Source organism: Nicotiana tomentosiformis, chromosome 5, assembly GCF_000390325.3.
Source record: "Nicotiana tomentosiformis chromosome 5, ASM39032v3, whole genome shotgun sequence".
In the NCBI taxonomy this organism is placed as follows: Eukaryota; Viridiplantae; Streptophyta; class Magnoliopsida; order Solanales; family Solanaceae; genus Nicotiana; species Nicotiana tomentosiformis.
The window spans coordinates 769,896-776,858 of NC_090816.1; positions in this window are offsets into that span (position 1 = coordinate 769,896).

A 6,963-nucleotide genomic window follows, 5' to 3' on the forward strand; every position below is an offset into this window, starting at 1 on the left:
CAAACCGTTGGCACCAATATGCATACATTGTGATAGTCAAGCGGCAATTGGAAGGGCTGGGAGCGTTATGTATAACGGTAAATCTCGTCATATACGACGAAGACATAAAACCGTTAGGCAATTACTCTCTAGAGGAATTATCACGATTGACTATGTAAAGTCAAGTGATAATGTGTCGGATCCACTTACAAAAGGCCTAACTAGAGAGGTAGTTGAGAAATCATCAAGGGGAATGGGGCTATGGCCGAGAACAAGTCATTGTGGCGGTAACTCTACCTAGAAGACTGGAGATCCCAAGATCTAGGTTCAAGGAGATCAAACAAAGTCATTAATGACGGTTCAACATTGTCAAATAAAATTTTAGTCCATTCTCGAGATGAGACAATGTTCAGTATCAAGGATAAAGCATTAAGGCTTTTTAATGATTTCTAAATTTGATACGGGGTATATCAAATAGTGTATCTACAGGATGACACGTTTAGGAATCACCTATGTAAGTGTGAAGTGTTAGCCGCTTCAAGGAGAACTTTGTAAGGCCAGTTCTCTACGCACTTATGAAACCAGGCGGTGTTCATGGCTGAAACGAACACAACAATGAGAACCAAAGACGGTTAAGGGTTGATTGTGTGACTTATGGTTGTCTAGGTATACACCAAAGATCGACGGTTCAAAGATATCAAATCTACCGATTGACCGAGTATATCCGACATAAGTTTACTACGGAAAGTTCAAAGGGAAACCTACTTATCCAGATGCGATTAATCCTTGCTTGTAAATCACACAGTTTTTCCATGCATACTTCCATGATATAGCCATTCCCCATTCATGTGGGGGATTGTTGAGGTTTTAATTTAAGATGTAATATTCTTAAAATGAGGGTGAATGGGAAATGGAGGGAAAATGAAATTTTGAGTAAAATTTTAAGTTTCCCCCTCTTAACAATGAGACATTGTCCCATATTGGAAGTGGAAGACATTTTTGGTGGGTATATATATAATTGCTCTTCTTGTAGATCTTAAAGAGTTAAGAAGAAAGCAAGCCTCGCGCCGTCGTCGTCGTCGCTCGCTCGGCTCGGCTTCGGCTACGGCTACGGCTACGGCTTCGGCTTCGGCTTCGGCTTCGGATTTGGATTTGGATTTGGATTTGGATTTGGTCAAATGATCGATTGATTGATTAATTTTTTGGACCAAATTTATTTGTTAATAGTAAATATTAACGTAAGATTATCCGTATTTGTAACGGATATTTTCCAATCCGTGTATTTGATCATTGGCAGCCGGATAATGGTCTTCCCACCATGAAGTGCTTGCTCCACCATGAAGTGCTTGCTCCACCATGAATGTAATGCTTGCTCCACCATGAAGGGTGGACGTTTGGCTTGCACTCCCTCTTGGTTGCTATAAATAGGAGCAGCAAATGTTGAAGTGAAACACTCGGAACTCAACTGAAATTACCAAGAACTCAACATACAATTGGCTATACATTGCACTCCTTCCTCTCAGAACTTCCATACGTTCTTCTGAGTATATACTCCTTCGTTCTGCATTGTTTTTAACTTCAAACAAAGCAACTGTAAGTGTGATTTGCTACCGAACTTTGTGTTCGCTGAAACACTGGGGTTTGAAGTACCGCTACACCAGTGTGTTATTCGTTCTATCCTGGAAGGAAATAATCCATTACCTTGGGTACTAGGAGGGGATTAAATTCCTTAAGGAAACACTGTGAATTCAGTGGTTTGATTCAGGAGCCACTCGCCATGTTTGTGCAGTTAGAGAGGCTTTTGCTACCTATGCTCTTGCTGAACCCGGAGAGACAGTTTATATGGGAAATGCTTCAACAGCAAAAGTTGAAGGATATGGGAAGGTATTTCTAAAAATGACTTCTGGCAAGGTCATGACTTTGAACAATGTCCTTCATGTTCCCGAAATGAGAAAGAATTTAGTCTCTACTGGACTTCTTGTTACGCACGGTTTTAAGTGCGTTTTTGTATCCAACAAGGTTGTAATTAGTAAGAATGGAATATTTGTGGGAAAAGGTTACCTCACCGAGGGCCTTTTCAACCTAAATGTAATGGTTGTTGAAAATAATAATAATATTTCAGCTTCTTCTTACTTACTTGAGTCAAATGATTTATGGCATGTACGTTTGGGTCATGTCAATTATAAAACCTTGCGAAAAATGATTAACTTGGAAGTACTGCCCAAGTTTGAATGCGAAAAATTAAGATGTCAAATATGTGTGGAATCTAAGTATGTCAAACATCCTTATAAGTCAGTTGAAAGGAATTCAAATCCTTTAGACTTAATTCACACAGATATTTGTGACATGAAGTCAATACCATCTCGCGGTGGAAAGAAGTATTTCATAACTTTTATTGACGATGGTACTCGATATTGCTATGTTTACTTACTGAATAGTAAAGATGAAGCAATAGACGCATTCAGGCAATACAAAAATGAAGTTGAAACGCAACTTAACAAGAAAGTAAAAATGATAAGAAGTGATAGGGGTGGTGAATATGAATCTCCTTTTGAAGAAATATGTTTAGAATATGGAATTATTCATCAAACAACAGCCCCTTACACGCCCCAATCTAATGGGATTGCGGAAAGAAAGAATCGCACATTAAAGGAGATGATGAATGCGTTGTTGATAAGTTCTGGTTTGCCACAGAACTTGTGGGGGAAGCCATTCTTACGGCTAATCGAATATTAAATCGAGTGCCCCATAGCAAAACACAATCCATTCCATATGAACAATGGAAAGGAAGGAAGCCCAACTTGAATTATTTTAAAGTGTGGGGGTGTTTGGCAAAAGTGCAAGTTCCTAAACCCAAAAGGGTAAAGATAGGACCGAAAACCGTTGATTGTGTTTTCATAGGATATGCGACAAATAGTAAAGCATATCGATTTCTGGTTCATAAATCAGAAAATCCCGACATTCATAATAATACGGTTATAGAATCAGATAATGCTGAGTTCTTTGAAAATATATATCCGTATAAAAAGGAATATGAGTCGGTTGGTGAAGGATCTAAACGATCTCGGGAAGAAACAAAAGAAAGTACATATAATCAGGAGGATCCAAGACGCAGTAAACGTCAAAGGACGTCTACTTCATTTGGACCAGATTTTGTGACTTTCTTATTGGAGAATGAGCCTCAAACATTTAAAGAAGCTATGACTTCTTCGGAATCATTGTTTTGGAAAGAGGCAGTCAATAGTGAAATAGAATCCATATTGAATAACCATACATGGGAATTGGTTGATCTTCCTCCTGGAAATAAACCTTTGGGTTCTAAATGGATTTTTAAGAGAAAAATCAAAGATGATGGAACTATTGATAAATTCAAGGCAAGGCTCGTAGTCAAAGGGTATAGACAACGAGAAGGTCTAGACTACTTTGATACGTACTCTCCAGTTACAAGAATTACGTCCATACGGATGTTAATAGCATTAGCTGCAGTGTATGGTCTTGAAATTCATCAAATGGATGTTAAGACGGCCTTCTTAAATGGAGAGTTGGAGGAAGAAATTTACATGGAACAACCTGAAGGGTTTGTGGTTCCAGGTAAAGAAAAGAAGGTATGTAGACTTGTTAAGTCTCTTTACGGACTAAAACAAGCACCCAAACAATGGCATGCGAAATTTGACCAAACAATGTTGTCAAATGGTTTTAAGATAAATGAATGTGATAAATGCGTGTACATTAAAAATGTTCCAAATCACATAGTCATTGTTTGCTTATATGTGGATGATATGTTGATAATGAGTAATGACATTGCCAACATAAATGCTACAAAGCGTATGCTCAATAGCAAGTTTGATATGAAAGACTTGGGAGTTGCTGATTTAATTCTGGGAATTAAGATCAATAAAACTCCTCAAGGTCTGGCATTGTCACAATCTCATTATATTAAGACAGTACTTGAAAAATTCAAGCACTTGGGCTTTAAAGTTGCAAAGACTCCAATTGACGTGAATCTTGCATTAGCAAAGAACAAAGGCCAAAGCATATCACAATTGGATTATGCTCGTGTATTGGGATGCTTAATGTATATCATGAATTGTACACGACCAGATATAGCTTGTGCTATAAGTAAACTGAGTCGATATACGAGCAATCCAGGCCAATCTCATTGGATGGCAATGAAACGAGTTTTGGGATATTTAGAACATACCCAAAACTTTGAATTGCACTACAGTAATTTCCCTGCGGTGATTGAGGGATACTGTGATGCAAATTGGATCACCGGTTCAACTGATTCTAAGTCCACAAGTGGATATGTATTCACTATTGGTGGAGGAGCGGTATCTTGGAAGTCGTCCAAACAAACATGTATTGCCCGCTCTACAATGGAGGCTGAATTCATAGCCTTAGATAAAGCCGGTGAAGAAGCTGAATGGCTCCGGAATTTCTTGGAAGACATTCCATTTTGGCCCAAACCGTTGGCACCAATATGCATACATTGTGATAGTCAAGCGGCAATTGGAAGGGCTGGGAGCGTTATGTATAACGGTAAATCTCGTCATATACGACGAAGACATAAAACCGTTAGGCAATTACTCTCTAGAGGAATTATCACGATTGACTATGTAAAGTCAAGTGATAATGTGTCGGATCCACTTACAAAAGGCCTAACTAGAGAGGTAGTTGAGAAATCATCAAGGGGAATGGGGCTATGGCCGAGAACAAGTCATTGTGGCGGTAACTCTACCTAGAAGACTGGAGATCCCAAGATCTAGGTTCAAGGAGATCAAACAAAGTCATTAATGACGGTTCAACATTGTCAAATAAAATTTTAGTCCATTCTCGAGATGAGACAATGTTCAGTATCAAGGATAAAGCATTAAGGCTTTTTAATGATTTCTAAATTTGATACGGGGTATATCAAATAGTGTATCTACAGGATGACACGTTTAGGAATCACCTATGTAAGTGTGAAGTGTTAGCCGCTTCAAGGAGAACTTTGTAAGGCCAGTTCTCTACGCACTTATGAAACCAGGCGGTGTTCATGGCTGAAACGAACACAACAATGAGAACCAAAGACGGTTAAGGGTTGATTGTGTGACTTATGGTTGTCTAGGTATACACCAAAGATCGACGGTTCAAAGATATCAAATCTACCGATTGACCGAGTATATCCGACATAAGTTTACTACGGAAAGTTCAAAGGGAAACCTACTTATCCAGATGCGATTAATCCTTGCTTGTAAATCACACAGTTTTTCCATGCATACTTCCATGATATAGCCATTCCCCATTCATGTGGGGGATTGTTGAGGTTTTAATTTAAGATGTAATATTCTTAAAATGAGGGTGAATGGGAAATGGAGGGAAAATGAAATTTTGAGTAAAATTTTAAGTTTCCCCCTCTTAACAATGAGACATTGTCCCATATTGGAAGTGGAAGACATTTTTGGTGGGTATATATATAATTGCTCTTCTTGTAGATCTTAAAGAGTTAAGAAGAAAGCAAGCCTCGCGCCGTCGTCGTCGTCGCTCGCTCGGCTCGGCTTCGGCTACGGCTACGGCTACGGCTTCGGCTTCGGCTTCGGCTTCGAATTTGGATTTGGATTTGGATTTGGATTTGGATTTGGATTTGGATTTGGTCAAATGATCGATTGATTGATTAATTTTTTGGACCAAATTTATTTGTTAATAGTAAATATTAACGTAAGATTATCCGTATTTGTAACGGATATTTTCCAATCCGTGTATTTGATCATTGGCAGCCGGATAATGGTCTTCCCACCATGAAGTGCTTGCTCCACCATGAAGTGCTTGCTCCACCATGAATGTAATGCTTGCTCCACCATGAAGGGTGGACGTTTGGCTTGCACTCCCTCTTGGTTGCTATAAATAGGAGCAGCAAATGTTGAAGTGAAACACTCGGAACTCAACTGAAATTACCAAGAACTCAACATACAATTGGCTATACATTGCACTCCTTCCTCTCAGAACTTCCATACGTTCTTCTGAGTATATACTCCTTCGTTCTGCATTGTTTTTAACTTCAAACAAAGCAACTGTAAGTGTGATTTGCTACCGAACTTTGTGTTCGCTGAAACACTGGGGTTTGAAGTACCGCTACACCAGTGTGTTATTCGTTCTATCCTGGAAGGAAATAATCCATTACCTTGGGTACTAGGAGGGGATTAAATTCCTTAAGGAAACACTGTGAATTCAGTGGTTTGATTCAGGAGCCACTCGCCATGTTTGTGCAGTTAGAGAGGCTTTTGCTACCTATGCTCTTGCTGAACCCGGAGAGACAGTTTATATGGGAAATGCTTCAACAGCAAAAGTTGAAGGATATGGGAAGGTATTTCTAAAAATGACTTCTGGCAAGGTCATGACTTTGAACAATGTCCTTCATGTTCCCGAAATGAGAAAGAATTTAGTCTCTACTGGACTTCTTGTTACGCACGGTTTTAAGTGCGTTTTTGTATCCAACAAGGTTGTAATTAGTAAGAATGGAATATTTGTGGGAAAAGGTTACCTCACCGAGGGCCTTTTCAACCTAAATGTAATGGTTGTTGAAAATAATAATAATATTTCAGCTTCTTCTTACTTACTTGAGTCAAATGATTTATGGCATGTACGTTTGGGTCATGTCAATTATAAAACCTTGCGAAAAATGATTAACTTGGAAGTACTGCCCAAGTTTGAATGCGAAAAATTAAGATGTCAAATATGTGTGGAATCTAAGTATGTCAAACATCCTTATAAGTCAGTTGAAAGGAATTCAAATCCTTTAGACTTAATTCACACAGATATTTGTGACATGAAGTCAATACCATCTCGCGGTGGAAAGAAGTATTTCATAACTTTTATTGACGATGGTACTCGATATTGCTATGTTTACTTACTGAATAGTAAAGATGAAGCAATAGACGCATTCAGGCAATACAAAAATGAAGTTGAAACGCAACTTAACAAGAAAGTAAAAATGATAAGAAGTGA